Here is a 26,602-nt window from a genome sequence, read left to right on the forward strand (position 1 = left end):
AGCCGGAGAGCCCAGGTCCAGAGGGGCATCAGCCTGGGGGGCGCAGGGGACAACCAGAGAGAGGGAGGGGGCTGCCCTGGGGGCGCCGCCGGCTGAGGGGGCCGCCGCGGTGGGACTCTGTTTCCCCTCTAGGGGAACTGTCCCACCCTGAGCTAGGAGGGGATGGGGGCTGGCAGGAATCAGAGCGTGCTGGCCCTGGGAAGGGGAGCTGGGGGCTGCAATGAGGGATCCGGGCTGTGATTTCTCATTTAGGGCCTGGGGAAGCCAAGAAACCTTCTCCCACACACCCGCAGCCTCCCCAGCCTTCTCATCTAATTGGATTTCCTCGGCCTCCCACAAGGTTATCCTCAGCGCCAGGAAAATGCCTCACGGTTAGATTCTCCCCCCAACACGCCCCCCCTCCCAAAAGGAAGTCTGGAGCTCAGAGCAGCTCTGCCATTCACAACATTTCTCCATGCGTGCCGCAGTCACCGCCCTCGGCTGTGAGGGCGACAGGAGTGCCATGCAGGGAGGTAAGGAGGGGAGCCGGGAGCCTCAGGGCAGGACCAGGGCAGGCTGGGAGCCAGGGGCTGAGCTGCCGCCCGGAGACCCTGCCCATCTCCTTCAGGGCCCGCCTCTCCCCTGAGGGTCCAGGGGCTGCATCCCCACTGCCTCTCTGCCCCTCTTACACCCCAGGCCAAGCTGAAGTGTTCCCTTCTCAAGCAGTCCTCACAGCCTAGAGGAATCCCACCCATGCCCTCATCCTCCCCAGTTTAACCCCCGTCCCTTTGGGCTCGCCCCTCCCCAGAATCCACGACGCCATGACCACAGCTGTCCTGAGGGAGTTTCCCCTCAGCAACTTAGAGCTCCGTGTGTCCCCAGGTAGAGAGTTACCCCGAGGACAGGGCCACGCCCCGCACCTTCTCTCAGGCCCCTCCCAGGCTGGGCTCAGGGGAACACTTAAGGGATTGGTCAGGTGCACTATTCTGTACACAAGGCCTAGACTTCTGCCCAGAGGGTCTGCTTAATGTCCCGAGTCTCAGGGAGCACAGAGAGGAGCTTCTTCCTACTAGATGTTTTCTCTTATCTACAAGTACCTATAGGCAAGTGTCGGTGCCATGTGGGATCCACGTGACACCTCACGTCACGTGTCACAGGTGCTCAACACAGGGCAGGCGCGATGTCGCTGCCCCTCTGCCTCGTGGTCCTCTCAGCGTGACTGACGTCCACGAGAACAGCCGACCTGGGCCAAGCCTCTGGCCGCGCCTGCCTGTCCCCCAACACAGCCCGAAGCAGTCTCCACCAAGCCCAGCGGGCCCTGCAGGGAGCAGACCCAAATGTTTTCTGGAAATGTCATCTGCAGTCCCAGGTCCAGAGAAAAGGGTCAGGCGGAGGTGCCCAAGCCACACCCCACTCCCTGGTCCCAGCTCTGCCACCAGATGACTGTGGGGCTTGGGCGACGCACTCACTTATCTGAGCCCCCAGTGCTTCCAAGGTTCTGTCTGGCGGCAAAAGGTTTGATGTATCCCACGGACACTCCAAAGTGCCTTTTGGGCTAAGTTTGCCCGACACTTTGGTCTTCACCTTCCTTGCCTTATACCTAATTTAAGGAAATAGTGTTTAAAAGACAAAACAAAACACATACTTACATGCAACCTGATATTAACATTCTCCACGCAGACGTACCTCTCCCTCCATGTTCTCTCCTTTTCTCCTCCTCTGATCCCCTCACCTCCTGGCCTCCCCTCCCCCTCTAGGCCTTTCCTGAAACCACTCCGTCTCCCTTCCACTCTCTGTGGCAGGCAGGGGTGAAGCAGAGGGGAGAGAGACGTGAGGGGCTGCATCAGCCGGGGCAGCAGCCCGACTGCCCTCCTGTGCAAACCCAAGCTGTGCTCGTTTTGGTGTCGAACGCGGAACTCTGAAAGAGCATCTGCAGGGCTGGAGAGGCAGGTCCTGTCCCCTCCATCCCATCCCGGGAAGCTCTCCCGGAGCAGCCACACCCCCTGCCATTCTCAAAGTGAGAGAAGAGCTGGTGTGGGGAGTGGGGAGAGTGGGGGAGGAAGGCGGACGCAGCAGAGCGGAAGCGAAAGGGATGGAGAAGATCTGGGAGAACAGGAAGGAGGCATGCCTGCCCTGCTGAACTGCTTTCCCAGCCTCTCCCTCTGGCCCACGGTGCTTGTCTGCACGGCTGCCTCCTTGGCAGCCCCCTCGCCTTCCCCGTCTTTCCACCCACGCCTGCACTCCCCTGGGACCCGTCTCCCCCACCCACCCGACCCAAGCCATGCCCCCCAAGCCGTTCTTCAGGTAGGCCTGGCTACTGAGGCCACGTGCCGGTCACCTCCCCGACCCGCAGGCCCCATTCGGGTACTCTGAAGGGTCAGCTGGCTGGGGTTACCTAACCACCACCTTGGGTGCCTGGATCAGAAAAATGCCCTGCCAGCCCTTCTCCGTCTCCGGTTCCATAACCTGTTCCTAAGCTCGTCGCCAAGTGATGGTGTTTGAACCCGTTGGGAAGTAGATGGTGGGATCAGAGTTAGGGAGGAATCAGCATTTGCAGGTGGAGAGGGAAATAGCAACAAGAAAAGACGAGGAAAAATGCAGGGAAGACTGGACTGATGGAGAAAGCGGTGCGGGAGGATGGAGCGGCCGCCTAGCTGAAAGGCCAGTGGTTTGAAGGCCAAGGGCAAGGCGGCTGGCGCGCAGCTAGCCCAGCTGCTATTCAAAGAATCTCGGGTGGGGCACCCATGGAAATCCCCCGAAAGCCACATCGTGTTGCTTTTGAAAGGGTGTATCTATCAGATTCAACTTGGATTGCTCATTGTACCTTAGAGAACTCTCATGTTTTCCTCCGTCTATGAGTAAAAGGAAGGATGAAGGGATGGCAAAAGGTTTGCAATGGCTTCTGCAGGCCCAGGTAACTGCGCCCCCAAAACTCCTTGGGGTGATCCTTTCACCCAACACGTGAGCCCCAGCTTCACCATTTCAGAATGCTGTTCTTCAGAGAAACCACTGCCCATGAGGCTTTCCAAGAGCTACTCTGCCGTAGGGGTGAAGAAGGGGAGAATCCAAGTGGTCCCTGGGCCCTGCAGAGGTGATGGCCTCTGCCCTGGGCGGCCCTGGCCACAGGCTCACCTGCTTCCCCAGTTGGAGGTGCCCCCAGATGTATCAACAAACCCCTATTGTTTTGGGGGTGAGCCCAGATGACCCCCGACGTCCCCAGTAGGGACAGATGGGCTAGAGAAGCTCACTGCCAGCGCCTCCAGAACGGGAAACCCCACCCCCCAAGAGCCTAGGAGTCAGGCACTCCTTCCTGCCCACTCAGAGATTCCGGAAGCCCTTCGAGTCTGGAGATCCCGCCTCCCCAACCTCTCTCTCGATTCCTCTGTCTGTCTCCTTCCCGCGACTCCTGTGAGTGCACAGGAGGGCTGAGGGAAGCCCCGTGTGCCTGTGATGAACGGAGCTAATTTCTGGTTTGCTGGTATGCCGCAGAGACGCTGCTGCCTCCGTTCCCCTCCTTCCCAGCAAACCCTCTCCCACACACAGACAAATAGGCTGCATATTTAATTGGAATTCCTCACACCTACAGGGTAAAGCCTTGTCAGTAGAAATAGAGCCCACAGCCAGCTGGCTTCCCCCATTCCACCCACCTTGTCTCTTAAAAAGAAATCCCCCCCCCCATACGTGAACACCCACCCACGGGCCCTTGCACGTCCCTCCCAGCATGGTTGTAAAGGAAGGATTCATTGGCAGTGACGCTCCTTTCCTGGGCTGCTACAGCTGGGCCCACCCGGCAGAGACCACCCAGAGGCTTCTCCCTGGCAGATGGGCCCTGGCCGTCTTCTCATCGCCCACCTTGGGAACCCCCTGGCCAAAGGTCTTGGGGCTCTGGAGTCCCTGAATGGTGCTGAGAGGCACTGGCTGCTTAGGCATCAGAGATCAGGTGATGCAGAGAAGGAAGGAGAGCCGTAAAACCCTAGAACATTACCTAGAAGAGACCCGGCCAAACCTTGTTCTCCATTTCAAAGACTCCGCTTTGCTTCTTTCTCTGTGGCTTCTCTGCCCAGACAGGGCGGAGGGTGGCACCCAGAGGCTGGCAGGACCAAGGAAAAGGGGTCCAGGGGAGGAGAAGGAGAGAGACAGGAGTGTCCAGAAGGGCCGGGGACAGAGAAGGGGTGAAAGACCCCAAGGAGTCCTGACGGGTGAGAGTCAGCTTGCTTTATTTCCCAGATGGCAACAGAGAAAGGTAAAGGCGGAGCCCACCTGGGGAGGCTGCGCTCCTGTGGATGGCCTCAGGGACGCCCAACCCAAGCTCTGTCCAGGAACCACATCCTGGTGGGGACAGATGGGCCCGAGAAGCTCACTGTCAGCGCCTCCAGAACACCGCCCCCCCCACCCCCACAGAACATTCCGGGTCAGCAGCTTCAGCCGGGTTTGCAGGGCCTCCTCTCCGTTGGTGACTTCTCTCCTGGCACCCATTCCCTGCGGGGCCTCCTTCCTCCCCTGGCACAGGGCCCCACCAGACCTGTGTGTCAGTGAGCAGACAGCTGCCTGTGGGGCTCTGAGGAGCGCTGTGACATCCTCTTTCTCCCCCACAAAATATCATCTCAGTTTGCCTGAAAGTTCACCATTAGTGACTCATTTCTTTGGGTTAAACATAGCCCTCCCTTTTTAAATGCAGCTGCTCGAGGAAAGGGTAACTCATTGAGTTCTTAACATCCTAGCGTGAATGGGGATACAGATGAGATCTAGGAGTTTTCGAGGAAGGAAGAGGAAGTGGGGAAGGAGACAAAGAGGAGGAAGGGAAGCTACTGAAAAGGAAGAAGAGGCCAAAGAAAGGACCAGCAAGAAGCACCTCCGTTCTACCTTGAGTGCCTTTTTCACAAGCCAGCCCCGTTCCAGAGTGAATTAAAGAAGCCCCTTTATTTAGGTAGAGTCCCCTGTGATTTACAAAGGACCTAAACGCCCACCCCCATTCGATCCTCACAGCTCTGTGAAGCCAGGACCAGGGAGGTTGTTGTACCCATTTTCCAGTTGAAAAGACTGAGGCTCTTGGACTTTGGAGGACTTACCATGTAGCCAGTGAGCGGAAGAGCTGGGACTCTCTACCTCCTTTGTACAGAAGCCCGTGAAGACACCCTCACCGGGACTTCCCTGGTGGTCCAGTGGTTAAGAATCCACCTTCCGATGCAGGGGACACAAGTTCAATCCCTGGTCTGGGAACTAAGATCCCACATGCCGTGGGGCTACTGAGCCCGCACGCCGCAGCTAAGGATCCCGTGTGCTGCAACGAAGACCCGATGCCGCCAAAAATAATTAATTAATTTTTAAAAAAAGATGCCCTCACCGAGCTCACCTCCTCCCTAATTCACCCACAGTCCTCTAGTCAGAAAGACCCCGGTAGAGGAACAAGAATGAAAATGGTGCCAGGAAGGGGTCAGGGGATGGAGGGGGGCAAATGCAAGATCCTCCACAGCAGGAGTAGGGAGCACGTGGCATGTCCTAAAGCCCCCGCCCCGAGCTGGAAAGGAGGAGATGTGGACGGAGGGCAGAGGCCTCCACGCGCTCACTGTCGACAAGTCTGGTGCCAACATCCGGGACATCCCACGCATCCTTCAGTTGGCAGCCTCTCTCCTCAGGCCTCCACGCCGGGGCCAGGAAGGCCTGCGAGGGCTTCGTTGGCCTTGGGTGTGAAGAGGAGGCTGGCTGTGGACACAGCAGGGTAGGCTGGACCCAGGAAGGTCCCCAGGGAGACAGGGAAGCAGGAAGAGACCCCAGAACCCCTGCGAAGAATCCCCACAGGCTTCCAGGCCCAGTTTTTCCTGTTCCCTCCTCTTCCTTTCCTCACTGTTCTGTCTTCAAGCTTTCCACCCTGCAGGAAGTGGTCGGTCCGCCATATTGAAACTGTCCCCTGTGTCTCCCCCTTAACGAGCCAGGTTAAATATGCTGTAATCAGGGTAATAATACACCTGGGCTGGTTCTCGAGAGAACTGCCTTTTGTACGGCAATAGGCAATAGGACGTTAATAGCAATTATTCTGCTTTGTAATCGGAGCTTTAAATACTAATTCAAACAGCCAGAGGAAAACCAATTAGTGCTAATTTATCTCTATGTGTTTTCCAGAGCTGGTGTCTGTCACACTGTGAAGAAATAGGTTGGTAATTATTACAGTTGGGTGGTAGATAGAAGTAATTATCAGATTCTTTCATTTTTCTTTGGGAAAAAAAAAAGGGAGGGGTGGGAAGGGCCGAGATAGGTTCTGTAAGTCTTCGTTCCCTTGAAGTTTAAAGGGAGGACACACGCTGGCTCTGAGATCCCAGCCCTCAGCATCCCAACCGTACAGGTACCTCCAAGAGCTCGGTGGGCTCTGGTGGAGGTTGCCTTGAAGGCCTTAACAAGGAGCCTGCAGCTGATAGGCTCGTAGAAGTACTGCCTGCAACATTACAAGAAGCAGAGCATTTCTGGGGAAAGGTTGGTGAGCCCCCCACCCAAGCTGACCACAGGAGTAAGGGCACAGTGGGACCTGAGTCCCAGGCAGGCCTCTATGTCTCCAGCTGTGTGGCCCGGGTAGAGGCACTAAACCTCTCTGGACGTTGGTGTCCCCATTTGTAAAATGGACAGAATAATCCCTATCTCACAGGGTTGTTGTAAGGATTCGATCAAATAAAAGAATGTTTATAATGACCCTAGAACCCAGTCATAATAGGTATGAGTTATTGAGTGCAAACCATTTGCCTGGGACTCTTCTAGACGATTTTGTGTATATTAATATTATCTCTAACCCTCCAAAGGCATGGGCGACCTCACTGTGTTAATTTCCCTGTTTCCTCTCCTGTCCATACCTTTCACCAGCTGTGCAACTCAGGAGAAGCTATTAATCTCACTAAGCCTCGGTTTCCTCATCTGTGTCACAGCGGTGATAATGGTACCTTCCTTGAAGATTAAAGGAGACAATGATGCTAAAAGCTCTTAGCCGGTGCTCTATTATCATTATCAATATTATATATTATCCTTTCATTGCATATAGTTTTGTTGTCATCTATACAAATCCTCTATTGAAAGATACGGCACTTTGAGTACATTTTATTAACTAATCCACAAGGACTTATCAAATGTCCGATGCATACTTACTACCACAGCAAGCCTGCTCACACCATTTCAAAACATAAAGCTAGCACACCCTGAACGACAGAAGGCGGGAGAATAATGGCATGTGACAGAGCTTTACAGTTTATATCAACACAATGCCATCATGTATACGATTCCAACGCCTTTTCACAAGTCAGTGGGTTGAGAACTACTGAATCCCCATTTTACAGGTAGGAAAATGAATTTAAGTGATCTGCTCAAGAACGTGGTAGAATCAGAACCCAAACCCAGGCTTTTGACTGCTCGATCTACCTAGGCACTCACTAAATGCTTGTTGAATGGAGAAGTGTGTTTCCACTAAACCGTCTCACCCAAGCTGCCAAAGGGGACCTCACACCCCTGCGTGAGGAGCAGGGCTGATCGAGGAGAGGTGAGACGGAGGCACGGAAATCTTCAGAGAAGAGGTGGGCCATGGCAGGGCTGGGCAGCTCCGCTCAGCCTAGACAAGGCTTCTGAACGTGTTGAATTAGTAGGCGACATTAAAACCTTGGGAGACTGCATTTAGCGACCTGGGTGAAGATCTGTCAACTCAGGCCATCTCCTGTTCTCACAGACCCCATCCCCCGCACACAGGGGACATGCCTAGGCCCTACTGGCACATGAAGTGTGACCCCTGGGCTGGGCCTCTGACGACAGCAGTATGAGGTAGGGCAGAGGAGCAGGGGGTAGAGGGTGTAGGTTGGGCAAAGACCCCAGGAGGGGCCAAACACACAGTGTTGGAGAAGCAGGGGCTAGACTGGCCCGGCAGGTCAGGAGCGTAAGCGCTGGGACCGGTTAGTAAGGTAGAATTGGCCCCCACACAGCAAAGGGCAGGTGTGACCAGGGCTAGTTATTCGCTGCTCCCACAGAAGGGACAGGCGGGGACTTCAATGCAGCCTGCACCCTGCCCCCTAGCCACTCACCCAGGCCAGGAGCTGCCTCCACCCTGAGGAAGGGGAGCCTTCTTTCCCATCACACAGAGGCGCCTGCCATATGCTCGTCAAGCCGTGGGCTCCCACCCAGAGGGACACCTGTTTCCTGCAGGCCAGTGGCTGCCCGAGGGTCAACGTGTTTCAAAGGCAGCGCTTGAGAAAGTGGTAGAGGTGGCAGGGTGGACGACGGGGGGTGGGGGTGGGGGCGCCGAGAGACTGAGGGGAGGAGAGCGTAGACGAGGTGATAGTGGCAGGAATGGGGAGACGTGAAAGAAAGGAAAGGGTGTATGTATGTAGGCAGGGACAAGGGACGAACTGGGCATGTATCAAAATATTAATAACAGCTTTGACTGGAGGGTTATGGGTAATTTTAATTGTCCTCTTTTTGGTTATGGGTATTTTCTAAGTTTTCTACATTGTGCATAGCTCTCTTTTATACTAAGAAAAACAATGAAACTTAATTTTAAAAAAGGAAGGGACATACGCTGGAGACATTTTGAAGGAAGAACTGACAGAATTTGATAAGTGACAAGATAAGGGTGATAAAGGAGAAAGATGAATCAAAAATAACTCGGAGGTTTTGAGACTGGGTGATAGGGAAAATGACAGGGAGAGGGAAGTTAGGTGGGGGGGTTAGAGAGTGGGGATGGGACCCGTTCAGGTGAGACAGTGGAGGATATTCATTCCTGCAGCAGGAAAGGAAGAGCTGCCCTGAGAGGGGCTGTGCTCACCAGGCCGCAGGGCAGCCTCGGAGTCAAGAGGCGAACTCGGCACACCCTTACCAAAGCTCCGTCCAGAGCTGCAGGCAGACCTGTCTTTCTCGGCAGGGAGTTTAAAAGAGAGGCACCCAGACAAGACCCTGAGGTAGACCCGCCCACGACCAGCAGGCCTTCCCAGCCTTGGAACTGGGCTGCTTGGCCCTGGGGGGGCCAGGACAAACTTAATGCGTGACAGGGAGCAGGGCTGGGGAGCGGAGGATGTTAGGCCCAAGGCCCTGCCGGCAGAGGCTGCAGAAGACACAGCATGCTGGCAGGGAAGTCCCAGGGTCCCGGGGTCCTTGGCGATGGCCGTGCGGGGGTGGAAAGCGGGGAAACTCATCTCTGGAGGATACAGGAGGCATTCCCACATTGAGAAGGGTCGCCCTGGATCTTAGTTCCCAGCCAACCCCCTCACCCCCCATTGTCCACAAACACGTTGTTAATGCCTAGAAACCCATTCTGCTGCTCCTGGTTGACGGGTCTGCAGAGGCTTTGGACCTGCCAGAGCCTCGGAGACCAGCTGTCCCAGGCCACACAAACACCCAGGACAGGAAAAGGCTGTTCCCCCGCGCCTCTAGAACCATCTGCCTTGTATCTTCTGGTGACTCGGCCAAGGGTGGGTCTCCTGAGGCTCTGAGTGAAAAGTTTCATCCTGACTAGCGCCGTCCAGCAGGCCTGCAGCAAAGCCACCGCCTCTTCCGTCGGGGTCACCCCTCTCCCCCTCCCCAGTCGGCCCTGTCCCCTGCACCCGCACCAGCACTCCCAGCACCAGGGCCGCCTCACTGAACCACCATTGCCTTAAAAGACTCCACATTGACTAAGCCTGAGGCCCCACCGGAGGCTGCGTCACTGTTTCCTTGGCAACCAAAGGGGTGGGTGCAAAGTAACACACAAAGCAAACAAAATGAGCTCCACATGGGTGGCTGGGAGAGTCACCTCAGCATCCTGGGGCCACCGATTGCAGTGGGTATCTGGGTGTCTGCCGGACTCCTCTCACTGAGGCTGCTCTGGGGGGCACCTGACAGCCCCCCAGATATCCTAGGCAAGGAGCACTTCACAACACGCCATGGCCTCTGCTGGGAGCTGTCTTGCCAGAAGCAATGAGGTTATCTGGTGAGGGTCCCGCGTCTCCACGCACTGGGCACTAATGAGGCTGAGACGTCAGCCCCGAAAAGTTGTCAGCCAGGAGGAGTTTAGAGCCACCAGGGAGAGCTCGCGGCCAGTCGCTGCCTGCCTGAGACGGCCTGATGTGACCCCAGCGCTCCCCGGGTTCCTACTGTAAAGGTCCTTCCAAGGTGCACTGTGGAAAAACCTTGACAGGTGTATGGCCGAGATTCCAAACTGCTTTTCAAAAAAAATTTTTTTATTAAGTTACAAATATATCCATCAAATACCCAGATATTAAGTGTAAAACTTCCATTGTCTTAGTCAGTTCAGGCTGTTATGACAGAATACCATAAACTGGGTGGCTTATAACACTTCTCATGGTCCTGGAGGCCAGAAGTCTGAGATCAGGGTAGAGCACGGCAGGTTCTGGTGAGAGCCTTCTTCTGGATTGCAGACAGCTGACTTCTCAATGTATGCTTCCTTGGAGAGCAAGGAGGAGGAGGGGAAACAAGCTCTCTCTGACTCTCAAAAGGGCACTAATCCCACCGTGAAGGCCCCACTCCCCGGACCTCATCTAATCCTAATTACCTCCCAAAGGCCCCACCTCCTAATACCATCATACTGGGGGTAGGGTTTCCACATACACATTTTAGGGGGACACAAACATTCTGTCCATTCACCATGTAACCACCACCAAGATCAAGACATGGAGTATTTCCAGTGCCCCCAAAGCCTCCCTCTTCCCAGTCAATATCCCCACCCCAAAGGCGACAGAGTTCTGACTGCTGTCACGGTCCATGAGGCTTGCTGAGGCCTTCACGTAATAGAGCCATGTCAAGAGGGCGCTCCTTTGCCCTTGCCTGGCTGCAGGCATGGTGTTCTGTCCTGGGAGTCAACCACATTGTTGCAGAAGAAGTCAGGGGCTCATAAAAAGAAACGAAACTGAGTTATTTGTCATGAGGTGGCTAGACCTAGAGCCTGTCATACAGAATGAAGTAAGTCAGAAAGAGAAAAACAAATGCCGTATGCTAACACATATATATGGAATCTAAAAAAAAAAGAAAAAAATGGTTCTGAAGAACCTAGGGGCAGGACAGGAATAAAGATGCAGACATAGAGAATGGACTTGAGGACACCGGGAGGGGGAAGCGTAAGCTGGGACGAAGTGAGAGAGTAACATGGACATATATACACTACCAAATGTAAAATCGATAGCTGGTGGGAAGCAGCCACATAGCACAGGGAGATCAGCTCTGTGCTTTGTGACCACCTAGAGGGGTGGGATAGGGAAGGTGGGAGGGAGGGAGATGCAAGAGGGAGGGGATACGGGGATATATGTATACGTATAGCTGATTCACTTTGTTATACAGCAGAAACTAACACACCATTGTAAAGCAATTATACTCCAATAAAGATGTTAAAAAATATAAATTAAAAAAAAAAGAAGAAGTCAGGGGCTCATTCTTTTCTCTCGCTGTGCAGCATGCCTAGTGCTTCTAAGTGTCTCAAGGGTTTTCTCCAGGTCCCTGACCTGCAACTGTTATTTCTACCAGGCCACGTGTGGCCAGGGACACCCACGTGCAGGCACGCCCAGGTTGCGCCCAATCCCAGGTGCACCCTTTTCTACCCCACTCGAGAAGTCACGTAAGAATGAGAGTGGGTATGACCATATCATGCAACTAACCTTGAATTCCCTCTAAGGTAACCCCCCAAAGTGTGTTTGGGGGGATTATTCGAAAACTGTGGCACTTTATTATTAGCAACATATTTGTTTGTGATACATCTCACAACTGCTGGTACCATGCCAGCGCATCACAGCTCTTAGGCTGAGAGCTGCTAGTCTAAGTGGTGTGATTTCAGAAGTAAAGGAAGGCCATTTTTTGCCCCCAAAATATCTCTTTCCCCTCCCCCACTGCTTCTCCTGAAGTTTCGCGCCATCGATTTACTGTGCTGTCAGACAGCGCCAGTGTCCTCTTTTGAAATGCAGGAACTCCTGAGGAGAGGGAATCCATTAAACCCACAGTACCTTACCTTAGTGTGACTTATGGGGGCACCGGAAAGACACGCATGCTGGGGGCTGGCGGCATGCCTGGCGCTGCAGGGGAACCTTTCCCACGCCTCCTCTCCCCATCCCCACAATGAGGTTGGGAGGATGGGATTCTTAGCCCCATTTTACAAATGAGAAAACTGAGGCTCCAGGAGATTAACTAACTAGCCTGAGGCCACATAACTCTTAGGTTGCAGAAGCAGTCATTCAAGGCCAGTTTAATCTCCTCCAAAGCTCAGCTGGGTAGGTGGGAAGTACCAGGTATTTGTGAGCAAGGAGAGAGAAAGGCATAGAAAGGAGAAGGGCCAGACGCTGTGCCGAAAAGGAAGGTGACACCCAGGCCATAAATCAAAGTGCCAGAGGAAAGAGCGAGTTCCTTCATATTGGATTTCATAGTCGCCCAAGTGCTGCCGCCCCAGAGCCAGCGGCAGGTGCGCCATCAGGGCAGGCTGGCCACCATCGGCCCCGACACCTCCTCCGTGCTTGGTGACCACCAAGGGATGTGTCACAGGCACCAGGTCACGTCCCTACAGAGATGTGCACAGGCCTTCCTCCTGACTCAGAAGGGCCAGTTTCTTCAAGCCCCTCTTGGGGCGCAGAAGGATGCCCATTTGGAAACTTCACGGAATGTTAACTCCCTGCCGGGCACCCTATATGCACTGTTTCAGTCTATACAGCAACCCCGTGGCGTGGGTAGTCTGAGGCCCCATTTGTAGATGAGAAAGCCGGTGCACCGCCACGAGGCTGCCACCTCCATGAAGGCAGAGATCACATCTCTACAGGGTGTCGCTCTACAGGCTAGCACCTACCACTATGCCTGGCATATTCTGGGTGCTTTTCTCCTCAGCACAGCATCTGCCCCTATTACCTCTGGGTCCCTCAGAGGTGTATGGCCAGGTCTTCCCGACCCTAAAGAGGACATCCTCATCACCAGATGAGGTACACTGCAACAGAGTCCCAGCAGGAGGAGGGTGAAGAAAGCCTAATTCTGGGAACGGGGAGATGCCTGGGCTTCAAAAGGAAGAGTGTATATTGAAGGGGTCCATCAGGTTAGGCCCAGGAGCTGGCTGCCTGTATCTGTTGGTACAAGGCAAGAGCACTTCCTCAAAAATAGCACCTGCACCAGCCCTAATTCCATCGGTGTATGTCCACTCCCTCGGGTCTCAAGCACTGTGTTAGGCTGTGGGATAACAATGGATGAAACACGGTGGTGTCCTCAGGGTTTAGAAAAGGGGAGGTGCAAAGCCCACGATAGGCACGGGCTGTGAAGGGGGCCCTCCCGACTGCGGGTCTGGCACCTGTGAGGCTCCAAGAACAGCGCCGGGCATGGAGCAATGCTTAGACACGCACGTGCTCACGTGCACACGGGCCGCGATCTTGCACGGGATCCTGAAGTAGACAGGGAGTCTTGCGGAACAGGTTGTAGCAGGCGAGTGACAGCGTCACATGTATCTTCCATCGTGCTAACTTTGGCAGCATCCGTGACGGGAGGGATGGACGTGCGGGGTAGGCAGGGGGACTGACCGATGACGTCGTACCTTCTGGAGGATTCACGTATCGTCAGCTGGCACCCTCACGTAGCGGGGAATACCTCAGCCAAGAATACCCCGGGCTTGAGGAGGGATGCTAGGAGAAGGCAGGAGTCAGCCCTGAGAAAAAGGCGTGTCCCTAAAAGTGGACAGACCCGAAGGCAGCCTCCTCCACTTACCCAGGGTCAGGGGCTGTGGGCATGCATCTGTGGGGGGATGCACATGCACACATGCGCGCGCACACACACACACACACACACACACACACATGCCCACACGTACACACACGTATTGGATTTAAGAATGAGGAGCTTTAGGGCTTCCCTGGTGGCGCAGTGGTTGGGAGTCTGCCTGCCAATGCAGGGGACACGGGTTGGAGCCCTGGTCTGGGAGGATCCCACGTGCCGCGGAACAACTAAGCCCGTGAGCCACAACTACTGAGCCTACACGTCTGGAGCCTGTGCTCCACAATGGGAGAGGCCGTGACAGTGAGAGGCCCGCGCACCGCGATGAAGAGTGGCCCCCGCTCGCCACAACTGGAGAAAGCCCTCGCACAGAAACGAAGACCCAACACAGCAAAAATAAATTAATCAATTAAAAAAAAAAAAAAAGAACGAGGAGCTTTAAAAAAAAAAGAAACAACGCATACCTGGGTCCCATCCACCCATGGAATCCCAGTCTCTTGTGTTTGGATGATGGACACAAGGTGTGCCCTGGACTGAAGCTCAGATTTGCCACCATTTTTTCGTCATCCCTGGTGTATTCTGTTCAGTGATTTCACATAAGGAAAACGGGCTGGAAAACAGTTAAGTGAGGAACAGGCAAAGAAACCAGAGCATGTCCCCTGGGGAAGAGAAGCTCTGAAGAGAAATTGTAAATTCTTCTGGTGTTTAAAACCCATGAGATCGGACTTCCCTGGGGGCGCAGTGGTTAAGAATCCACCTGCCAATGCAGAAGACCCGGGTTCAATCCCTGGTCCGGGAAGATTCCACATGCCGCGGAGCAACGAAGCCCGTGAGCCACAACTACTGAGCCTGCGCGCCAAAACTACGGAAGCCCCCGCGCCTAGAACCTGTGCTCCGCGACAAGAGAAGCCACCGCAATGAGAAACCCGCGCAGCGCAATGAAGAGTAGCCCCCGCTCCACGCAACTAGAGAAAGCCCACACGCAGCAACGAAGACCCAACGCAGCCAAAACAAATGTAAAAAAAAAAAAAAAAATCCATGAGATCGGGGAGCAAGTCTTTTCCACATCTCTCTCTTCTCTTGGCACTAAGTACCTGGCATGCAGGGGTCATCCAGTGACAGCTGAGCACTGAATGAATGAAATAGTTGAAAACAGTCACACAAGGGGCTTCCCTGGTGGCGCAGTGGTTGAGAGTCCGCCTGCCGATGCAGGGGACACGGGATCGTGCCCTGGTCCGGGAAGATCCCACATGCCACGGAGCGGCTGGGCCCGTGTGAGCCTGTGTGTCCGGAGCCTGTGCTCCACAACGGGAGAGGCCACAACAGTGAGAGGTCCGCATACCGCAAAAAAACCAAAACAAAACAAACAATAAAAAAACAGTCACACAAAGAGAAAAGTTAATCTTGTTCCGTAGGGCCCCAGAGCTACAACCATGGCAGTTATGCTAGGGAGCTAGATGAACTTCTTAACAATAATAATAGCTAAGCTTTGTTAGTTTAGTAGGCTGGGCACTGCTTGACATGTATCATCTCCTGTCATCCTCACAAAACCTTATAGAGCAGGCACTTGTACTGTTCCCATTTTACAGAGGAAGAGGAAACGGAAGCAAAGAAATGTTAAGTCCCCTATCCAAGGTCCTAGAGCTGCGACATGCTGTGCTGGATTTAAACCCAGACACTCTCGCTCCAGCGTGCACTGCTCTTAAACACTTGCTTAACCATGAGAGCTGCACAGAGATGGTCTGACACCCTGGGAGAAGGTCGCCAACCCTCCATCCGCAGAGGAGCCAGAACCGAGAATGAACAAGTCATGGTTGGGGACGTCATGAAGGGGATTCAAGCAGCAACAGAAAGGTGGACTAGGTGACTTTCCAGACCTCTTCCAGCTCTCGGAGAAGAGAATTCTGTGTCTCAGTCCATTTGGATTGTTATAACAACTGCCACAGGCTGAGTGGCTCACAAGACAAACATTTATTTCTCCAAGTTCTAGAGGCTGGGAAATCCAAGATCAAGGTGCTGGCAGATCCAACGTCTGGACAGCCGCCTTGTATCCTCACATGGCCCCAAGAGAGCAGAGAGAGGAAGCAAACTCTCCCTTGGCACTTCTCATAAGGGCACTAATCCCATCAGGAGGGGTCCACTCTCATGACTAATCACTTCCCAAAAGGCCCCACCTCCAAATACCATCACATGGATACCATTAGGGTTTCAACATGTGACTTCGAGGGGAACACAAACATTCAGTCCGTAGCACTCTGTCATTTTATTCCTTTGCCCTAGGTCATTTGTGTGAGAGAAGAGTCATCTGGAGTTACTCTATCCGAAGTGGAAAGAGTACTAGCTTGGGAGTCAGGACCCCAGGTTCCAGCCTGAACTGCAGGCAGCTCTGTGCTCTGAAGTTCCTCAACTGTTAAAGATGGGAAATTTCTAACCCCTTCAAGTCCAAGATCCCACAGTTCTCTGATTTGATGTCGGGGGAGGAAAAGGAAGACCACAGTGGGGAAAGGGGACCCCACTTTGCTCCTTACACAAAAGCGATGCTACCTTTCTGGGACCCTGCCGTCACTTTTATCTTTAGAGGCATGACGACTAGAGGCCTGACTAAGAAGAAACCAGTCGGGTCAATATCAGGCCATCCATTCCCATGGAACTTGGCCTTCTTCTCCCTTCAGGACTGAGAACCTGACCATCTAGGGCATCTCAAAATTAATCTTGCTTTTTCTCAACAATGGGCAAGGCCTGATGTCAGAAATATCCAGAAAAACTCTTGGAGCAGAATTCTCGCTACGTCTGCAGATAGGCATTTTGAAGGACCACCCTGCATTTTTGCGGGACTGCTCCCTGCCTCATGGTTTTCCACCCCTCTGTTGCTTTTAGAGATGTATATTTATATACATATAAATATCTCTTTCCCTGAGGGACAATGGAGCTCAGCGACTGGGAGCTCAGCGTGATCCTGTAGGATTTGTTAGGAAGGAATTTCACTGGGTCGGGGAGCAGAGACTGTGTATTCAGGACATTACCTGGTTAATAAAAAAATTGCACAGCTCCCAGAAACACACGAGATTTCCTTTCCTATTTTTTCCACTTTAAAGTAGCAAAGGCGGGACTTCCCCGGTGGTCCAGTGGTTAAGACTCCATGCTTCCACTGCTGGGGGCACGGGTTCGATCCCTGGTCGGGGAACTAAGATCCCGCGTGCAGCGTCTCGCAGCCCGAAATAAATTAATTAATTAATTAAAAACAAATAAATCAATTAATGAACCAAGGGTATGCCGTTTCCCCCACTTTTGCCAATTTAAATTGCAATTATTCTTTTTTGAGACAATAAGCGAACTAACAGTAAGGGTTAAATAATTTTTTGAAGGGTCGCGGGGTAGAGAGGCGTTGGGGTTTGAAAAGGGGGTTGGGGGAACTGGAATCCGCCAGTAGCAGCAATAAATGCAGAGTTGTGCCTCAGGCATAATATATCAAAGAAAATATAATGCATCCAGCTTAAAACTAATGATTGCCGTATAATTAGATGAGAAGCATTGTGCTATAAACGTGTATTCTTTAGCGTGCTGTGATTTTACTGTAAAAAAAAGAGAGAGAGCGAGAGAGAAGGAGACAGAAAAACACAGAGCCCAGCAACATACTATAAAAAGAACCTTCTGTTGACTTCTCTACTGTTTAGTATTCCTTGGCTGTTCTCCCTTGGGAGTGTGTAATTAGTACTTTATGAAGAGTACATTTAAAGCAGTTTAATATTCACCTCATTCAATCTGAAACAATGTGATCCATGCTTAGACAAATCAGTGCTCCTTGCTGACATAACCTGTCAGAACATTACCTCTGAAAAGACCTTTCAGGAGGTTTGGATGTTAATTAGTTGTCTATCATGTATAAACAGAGCAGTGAGCAGAAGGGGCTCCGACAGGCCAGAGGGATACGTTGGGAAATGCATTTTGTATGAACGCGGCTTGCAGGGGGGTCTTCTCGCTCTCCCCCCATCCCCCCATCCCCCCTCCCCCGTGTCAGCAGCCACGCATGCTTTGGACCTCTTCCGGGCAAGAAAAGAGGTTTCCAGTGGCTTCAAGGGGCACCTCCAGCCCCCAGAGGGGACTGGGGACGCTAAAGGGGTCCCCCGTACACCACCCCTGCCCCTGACACCTGCTGGCGCCCCAGGAAAGGGCCACCTGCAAGCGTGGCAGGAAGCATGGCCTCACAGGCCCACCTGGCTTGCTGGGAGGCTCCAGGCTTTGGGCCCCGGCTGGGTCCCACCTCCTGTGGGTGGAGAGAGCCGGGAAGAGATGAAAGTGTCCTGATGCCCATCTCCTTGCTCCCTCGAAAACTCTGCTCCTCCGGGCAGCCAGTCCGCTGTAAACAGAGCTGCATGGTACAAAAGAGGACTCCCCAACACGGGAATTCATGCAACTTCCCTCCACAGCCTGGCTTCTCAGAGTGCCGGCAAGGTTCAGAGCGTACAGGGCACGGGGTCCAGACCCAGCCTCGGGATGATCCTTTGCAAAGTGCAGCCTGCAAAGGCACTGCCTTCGTGAGCCGTCTAGGGATTTGAACTAGCTGTCCTTTATCCTGGACTTAGAATGCCCTTGTGTGAAGCGCTTCCTAGCATGTTGAAGGTGCTTACTAAGCAGTGTCAGCACATCATTCTGTTGTTCTTGCCAGGCTCGTGATTCCAAGATGGCATGGCAGCTGGCAGCAGGAACCTCCTCCCCCCCAGGGTCAAGCAAGCCCCACCCACTCAGCTGTGTCCCCCACTCGTCTTCCTTTCCCGGCTCCCAGCACCCCACCTTCCTTTAGTGGGCCCAACCCCCACAGGCTCTGTATTCAACATTCTTTCCATGAGCAACCACTAAGTGCCTACTGTGTGCACTGCACTGTGCTACGTTCTGCGGCAGCAAAGATACGTAAGTCGTGGCCTCAGCTCACGGGCCATTTACAGACCCATAAACTTATTATCACAGTTTGGGGTAATTATAACTAGTGTCAGAGAGGCAATATCATTTATTGGTTAGGAGGGAGGGCACTGAGGTCATACTGCCTGGATTCAGATCCCAGCCTCACCTCGGGCAGGTTATTTAGCTACTCTGAGCTTCGGCTTCCTTACCTGTAAAATGGGGATAAGACCCTTTCATGGGTTTTTGAATGTTAAATGGCATAATTCAGTAAAGTGCCTAGCGTAAGGCGTAGGATGTACTAAGTGCTCGATTAATGTTTGTCCCCCACCCCCAAATAGTATAACAATCAAAGTGCCTGAAGGCAGAACAGGGAGATACTAACTGTGCCTGGGTAGTCTTGGAAGGCTTCCTGGAGGAGGTGACATTTGAGCTATGTTTTAAAGGATTGAGTAGAAGTTTACCAGGTAAAGAAGTAACAGGATGGCTTTCTAGATACAGGAACAGTGAATTATACGTGGAAAGGGGCACAGAAATAAGCAGGGTGTTGGCGATAGGAAGACATGGCCCGCTGTGCACCGAGTCACACTGCTGAGTTCCAGCCCGGGAGGCTGGTCTCAGATGACCCTCCAGAACCAGCCACGGGATGGCACAAGTACACAGAAGAGAGTGCTCCAGGTTCCACGGCTGGGTGATGATGGGGTTTTTCCAGCAGCCGAGGAACTAGTCCTTTTCACTGTATTTCTCAAAAAGAAGAATCGCCTCTCTTTTCGTGCCTAGCGCAGCCATGGCTCGCGGTCCCAAGAAACACCTGAAGCACATAGCAGCTCCAAAGCATTGGATGCTGGATAAACTGACTGGTGTGTTTTCTCCTCATCCATCTACCGGTCTCCACAAGCTGAGGGAATGTCTCAAGGAACAGACTTAAGTATGCCCTAACAGGAGATGAAGTAAAGAAGATATGCATGCAGCGTTCCATTAAGATTGATGGCAAGGTCCTCACTGATATAACCTACCCTGCTGGTTTTATGGATGTCATCAGCATTGACAAGACTGGAGAGAATTTTCTTCTGATCTATGACACCAAGGTCCGCTTTGCTGTTCATCGTATTACACCTGAGGAGGCCAAGTATAAGTTGTGCAAAGTGAGAAAGATCTTTGCGGAGACAAAAGGAATCCCTCATCTGGTGACCCATGATGCTCGCACCATCTGCTACCATGATCCCCTCATCCAGGTGAATGACACCATTCAAACTGATTTGGGGACTGGCAAGATTACTGATTTCATCAAATTTGACACTGGTAACCTGTGCACGGTGACTGGAGGTGCTAACCTGGGAAGAACTGGTGTGATCACTAACCGGGAGAGACATCCTGGTTCTTTTGATGTAGTTCATGTGAAAGATGCCAACGGCAATAGCTTTGCCACCCGGCTCTCCAACATTTTCGTTATTGGCAAAGGCAACAAACCATGGATCTCTCTTCCTCGTGGAAAGGGTGTCCGCCTTACCATTGCTGAGGAGAGAGACGAGAGACTGACGGCAAACAGAGCAGTGGATAAAATGATCTCTAAGTGACATGATTGGAAAAGTCTTTGTACTTAAAGATAACTGCCACATAATTGAAAAAAAAGAAAGAAAGAAAAACAATCAAGATCTCACACTCCCCTGACCTGAGTATCCACCCAAACCTGAACCCACGGGCAGAGCTAGGCTCCCAGGAGGCAGTGGAACATCAAAGAAAGCAGGACCATCCTCGCCCGGCTCCAGCCCCTGCAGCTGTGAGCCTTCCCCCGCCCTTCCCGCCCCAGCATTGCCCGGGCTCGCTGGGGGGATGGGGGGATGGGCATACAGCCCCCAGCACCCGGGACACAAAAGTGCTCAGTACATGGTGGCTCTTCTTATTAATGAAATGCTCTGACCCACACTTTTTTCACAACTGCTTCCTTCTCTAGTTTTTCACTTGACAGCAAGCCAGGACTCAAGGGGACCAGGGAGTCGCCGGTGTCCTCTCGGCAAAGCCCTGGGTCCCCCTGGGCCTCAGGTCTGTGTGGAGCCTCTCGTAGCCCCACAGACTCCCAGACGCCACCTCCTGCCCAAGACAAAGCTGGTGGTGGGACAAAGGTCCCAACCCTACAACCAGCCCCTCGACATAACCCCAGGTCTTCCTCTCCTCATGAAACCCTGGCCCTCTGCCTTCCAAGCAGGGCCTTGGTTGGTCACCTTGTAGAATATCCCAGACTCTGGGAGGGTGCTGTCCTCCCCACCACACAAAGGACAGGGTGGGTCGTCCCTCACCCACTGAGCCGTAATGATACCACCCCGCATCTCTCAGGCACCTGCTGCAGTGTAGACGCAGCCCTCTGAAGTAAGCAGGGACTATTACAGCCACGAGGCAGACAATTCACTAAGTCCCGGGGAGGTTGAAGAGTGATCCGAAGGCCCTCAGGCAGGCAGGCAGCAAAACTGGGGGTCTAGGCCTTTTCTACTTCCAAACTCCCCCCCACCCCCAACTTTACACTAGGCCAGGCATAGCAAACTACAGGCCGCGGGCCACACCGGCCTGTTCTTGTAAGACCTGTGAACTAAGAATGTTTCTTACGTTTTTAAAGAGTTGTAAGGAAAGAAAGAAAGATAGAAACAAAGAACATGTGACCAAAATCGCCTGTGGCCCACGAAACCTCAAATATATACCAGGTGGGCCTTTGCAAGAAGTTTGCCAGCCCTGTCCTGGAGCCCATGGGGCCACCCAGGGAACATTTGATTCGGGACCAGACATTGGGTACCAGAGATCCAAGTGGAAAAGCCACAGTAGGGAAGACAGACGTTTGACCAGGACAATTGCTGTGTGACCCGCCGCTTCAAAGCCATTTTTAAAAAGGTCTTTAGTAGAGATGAGATCGGGCTGAAGGGAACACCAGTAATTTCTCTCTCTCTGCAGGCTTTATAGTTGATGAAATTTTTCACACACAATGTCTATTTCATGTAGTTAGTATCCTCACTTTTTGAGTGAAAAGTGGAAAAGCTGAGAGGGGAAATGACTGATTTATGGGTCCCTAGGGAATATCCTCTCCAGGTTCCATGACCTCAAAGCCACTGTTCTTTCCATCACACCAGGGCTGCATCTGAGCCCCAGGGCATCCGAGGAAGGGAAGCAGAGAGACGGTGCCGGGACTGGCCAGGAGGGGAGCTAGTGTGGTGACCACTAGTCCCAGCGCCTCTTTCTTGGCATACAGATTGCCTTTATATGCATCTCAGATTTCCTTTTTTTAACACAAGCCCAGCTATCTTGGAGCTGTTTCAGCCACTGAGTCAGCCCTTAAGAAAAGCACCCCAATTTGCTGTATCTCGGGGGTGATTCTAGCCCATACTCGTCAAGCTAAATAACCACCTTCAAGGTCAGGGATGCCTGATTTCCAGTCCCAGCTCTGCCGCCAGCCAGCTTTGTGACCTAGAACAGGCCAGCGTCCCTCTCTGTGCCTCCCTTTCCTCCCTGGGAAACGGAGTCCCCACCCCCTCCTTAGCCCACATGGGACTGTGGGAAAGTGAATGAGATCATGTCTGTGTGGGGCTTGGCGGAAGGAAGCAGCAGTACAAGGTAGTATTATTTTCTGGGTCTAGCTGGGCCGTTGCCATGAGGCTGCTGAGATGTACAAGTCTTTCAAAGGCCTCGGGAACCCATCCCAGGAATGCCATGGGAAGGCAGTGTATCAGAGCCAGCTTAGGCTCCCGAGCCACTGGGGAGTGAGTTCAAAGCCCAGCTCAGCCACTTACCGGCTTTGGCAAACCACCCAATTGCTTTCAGCCTCAGTTTCCGCACCTGTAAAATGGGAATAATCCTCAGCACAGAGGGCTGCGTGGTTAAGGATTAAATAAGCTAATCCTCAGCGCTCATGTCTATGAATACCGTGGGCCTCGTCAGGACACCTCTTTGTGTTTTTCCCTGAACTGTATCCAAATAAGCACAAATGTCCTCCCTCCACGTTCCCCCTCAGGATGGCCTTCTGCAGGAGGGACGGGCTGGGCTTACCAAGCACCCCCTCTTAAAAAAGAAAAGTGAGAACCGAAGCAGTGAGCCCAGGCCCCTCCCGGCATCACCCAGGCAGCCTGTGACCTGCAGGGCCTGGGGTCCAAGGCCAGGGGACTGGGTGAGGGCAGATGTTCCCTGGAGCCCTTTCCCCTTGAGCAGTGGTGGAGAAGGGCCCCGAGTTCTGGACCCAACAGTGCCAACTTTAGCAGCCAAAACCCTCCGGCCGGCCAGCCAGCCAAGGGCAGCAGGCCACAGCGCCCTTCACCCTCACCAGGTGCAAAATGAAGGGCCTCAGTGAGCCCCAGGCATAAATGAACTGTCTTCCTGGCCTCTTTTTGGAGGGCAGGAAGGGACGCAAAGTTGGGGGATTGGACGCCTACGGAGAAGGTCTCCGGGAGGCAGGAGTGCTGATGGAGCCGTGGTTGAGGTTGGTGGTGGCCCAGGCCAGCAAGGGAGCTGAGACATCCTTCCAGCAGAGGGTGTGAGAACCAGCCACGAACCAGCCGGGCCTCCTGCAGCTGACACCAAAGCTGCCGAGCCAATCTGGCCGAGACGGTCTGAATTAGTCACCAGTTTGGCAAGGAGTTAAATCAGTTACATAACAGCCTCCCTTGCTCTCCACTGGCTCTCCTGAGCTGGGCTCTCTCGGGACGAAGGGGCTGGGGTGGTGGTAGGGAGGTGACATTCTGGGAGCCGAGGGGCTGAGGTTCCCGCACCAGCCCTCCCCAGGCCCGCTCCAGCCCGGCAGGGCCAGAAGGAGGCGCCAGCTCTTCGCCTCCTATCTGAGTCCTGGCCACCCTGCCTCCCAATCTCTTGCTAGCCAATCCCTTGCTAGCCTTGCAACCCGAGGGCTCCAGGCTCTAAGCGTTAGCAGGGAAGATGCCCCAGACGAGGAGTTAAACTGTTTCTCAGCTCATGGCAGCTCAGAAGCACTTCAGAGCACTCCCAGGCCCACTTCTGCTTAATCTGTTATAAGACATCATTATAATTCACTATTTTCAATAAGCATTTAGCAAGCACCTTTGGTCGTGCCCTGTTCAAGGCATTGTAGCAGCTACCAATGTGAATAAGAAACAGATACACAGCGGCAAAAGTAGCTTGGAATTATAACACCTTTCCTCTGGAAAGGAGAGCACTTTCATGTAAAGGAACTCGAAGCCATGGGCCCCATTTCCTGCTGCGGGTCAGATTTAATCCCTGCATAAGGGCTGGAGAAACCAGCCTTGACCAGAGAAATGCCCGAAACGGTGCAGGCTTCCTGTGGCCGGAGTTTCTTGCTGATTTACTCACCCACTGCTCTTGGCTGAATGAAGAACAATAAATGCTTAACAGTATTAATAATGGGTGACGGTGATGGTGATGAGCGTGATGACAAAAATAACGTTAGAGAAGAGTACACGTGTCCCATTTGGGGCCCAAGCCCTTGGGACTTTAATCCTTCCTTTGTCCCTATTGGCACTTCTGTTACACCCACAAGGTAATAGAAAACAGGAGTAGAAGCTTGGGAAACATTTAAGAGTCATTCACGCAGACTTTCTGGCTTCAAGCAGGACTTGACTAACTCATCCAGGAAGAGTCACCTTTGCAGCAAGTGGGTGAACACAGGCGTCCACGAGTGGAGCAGTAGCTTTGTGGGCCCTTCCTTCCCCCCACCCCAACCCCGCAAGCCTAAGTTAAGGGAAAGTCCCCAGCCCAGGCTCTGGGGGACAGTGATAATATCAAGGGCCACATTCCCTGCTCATCATTCTACCAGATATGTGACATTAGGAACTGGTAGAGAACTCAGAGATTCCTTAGTCCAGCCTTCATTGTTCAGATGAGAACACAGAGGCCCAGAGAGGAGAAATGACTCACCTGGGGCCACACAGTAGAGCTGGAACTCCAACTCCCATCTCCTTTTTTTTTCCCAAAGCTCATTTATTTATTTTTTGAATATTACTTAATCAATTAATTGATGAATTAATTAATTATTGGCTGTGCCGGATCTTAGTTGTGGCACACGGGATCTTTTAGTTGCGGCGTGCAGACTTCGTACTTGCGGCACGCGAACTCTTAGTTGCAGCATGCGTGCGGTATCGAGTTCCCCGACCAGGGATCAAACCCGGGCCCCCTGCATTGGGAGCGTGGAGTCTTACCCACTGGACCACCGGGGAAGTCCCTCGCATCTCCTTTTATTACGCCGTGAGAACCGGGCAGAGAGAGGTGATGGAGGACAGATGCAGGGAAGCTATAAACCTCCCCTACTCGTGGAGGTCCACGCGATTCATAATTCCTGCCTCTCTGGCTCTGTAGCAGGCAGGTAATAGCTTTGCACAGAGGGGGAAGCAGCTGCCCCAAGGACGACATGCAAGTGGCCATGATGCCAAGTCAGTGTGTTTCTAGAACAATGAGCCTTTCCCCTGTGCTCAGCTCCCTAGAAAAGAGCTTAAAGAGGTAAACTACCCTTAGGCCCGCAGGCAAATTCCTGATGAGAATCTGAAAGTTTCTATCTCCCAAAGATCTCTGAGTGTCTACTTGGGAAAAGCTTCCCCAGCAATATTTACAGCCAATTAGAGAAAATTAAAGCATTAAATGGGAAACCTTGTGTCAATTTAGGCCATGCAATCGCTCACTCATTTAGCAAACTTCTACAGTGTCTACTTTGTGAGGATTCAGTGATGAAGACGATAGGGTCTCTGATCTTGGTACACCCGCAGGCTAGTAGGTGAGACAGAAGAAGGAGCAGTTACCTCGGGGACTTTAATTGCTGCAGTGTAAGACATTTGGGGAGCACAGGAGAGGCGAGGAGTTGGGCAGCTTCTCAGAGGAGACGCCGGACCCTGGGCTCTCAGGAGCCACCTGGAAGCCACAAGCCCACCCTGGGCAGATGCACTCTGATCCATTTGCTTTTAAGTTTCTCTTTGCTCTTCATCCCTTCCTCTCCCCCAGAGTTCAGACATTCTTTTTCTCATGGGAACATACCCCCTCAGCAACCCCTGGCTCCTGCCTCTGCCTTCAAACTTTCCTTTCCCACCATTTTCCCCATTTGGGATCCAAACTGAGCCCACACCCTATTGATGAATGGGTAGACTTGGCATGGAGGTTGTGGGGAGGGGCCCCACTAGACTCACCCGGACAGATGTGCTCTGTCCCCCACACAGCTGTCTGGGCAGCCCATCTGCGCTCACTTCCTGCCTCCCAGCTCTAGCCCCTCACGCCTCCTACACAGGGGTGGGGAAGTCTGGTCCAAAAGCCAGTATTCAGCCCTCCTACCCACGCACCCACCAGCACACCAAAGCCAGTAGCCCAGGGCCCTGGCTTCCACCTTCCACCCTCCTCCACAAGGAATGGTGGCCTGGGAAGGACTTCAGCAAGGTGGCCACTCTGGAGGGCTCTGCCTCGGGGTTCAACCTCAGGCTCTGGGCAGCTACAGGAGCTGCCCAGCTCTCTAGTTCTCCCAGCGACGTCTGTCCTTATGAAACACACTACAATATCACTGATCTGATTTCAGTATTTGGTCACAACTAAGGAGTCTGCTTCGCTCTGGCCAGATGTCTCCCAAGGAAGGAAAAACTATTTTCAAAAAAAGGTTTTATGTGAAAAGGTGTCCCAGCTAAAAGTGTGCCCTTGCCGCATTGACTCATTGTCAAGGTCCACGTGGTGTCCCCAGTTTCAATGCTGGGAGGCGGGAGGAAATGGGGAATCCCGCGAGGAAGTGACTTCTCTGGAAACCTGTCTGCTTCTGGGACGCTCTCAGTTCCCTCCTGGCCCCTGAGCAGGGCATGTGCATTCTCTGGGACTGTAAAGATAATTCAGGCAGCTCTGCGCCTCCCGTGAGCTGAAAATTTTTTAGGGGCAGGAACTACAGTCCCATAGCCCCCAGCCCTGGCTCTGTACATGGTAGGCACTCAATAAGAGTGTGCTGAACTGGGCTACTCCCTGGCCACCTGCCTGCATCAAACAAGAAAGCGGGGAATCTGATTAACCCTCTCAGTTTGCTCTTAGGAAACTCAAATTGGGCAATCAGTTAAAGGAG

The 26,602-nt window shown here is 53.0% G+C and overlaps 1 protein-coding gene and 1 pseudogene across 3 annotated transcripts in view; both read left to right on the plus strand.

Moving 5' to 3' along the window:
- Positions 1-26,602, plus strand: part of PEBP4 (phosphatidylethanolamine binding protein 4) — a 214,987-nt gene that overhangs the window by 150,653 nt on the left and 37,732 nt on the right. The gene's annotated exons all lie outside the window — the stretch shown is intronic.
- On the plus strand, positions 19,346-20,739 carry LOC307188405 (small ribosomal subunit protein eS4-like; annotated as a pseudogene). Its single transcript has one exon. The product of its transcript is annotated as a small ribosomal subunit protein eS4-like (transcript).

Source organism: Stenella coeruleoalba (assembly GCF_951394435.1).
Source record: "Stenella coeruleoalba genome assembly, chromosome: 7".
NCBI classification, from domain to species: domain Eukaryota; kingdom Metazoa; phylum Chordata; class Mammalia; order Artiodactyla; family Delphinidae; genus Stenella; species Stenella coeruleoalba.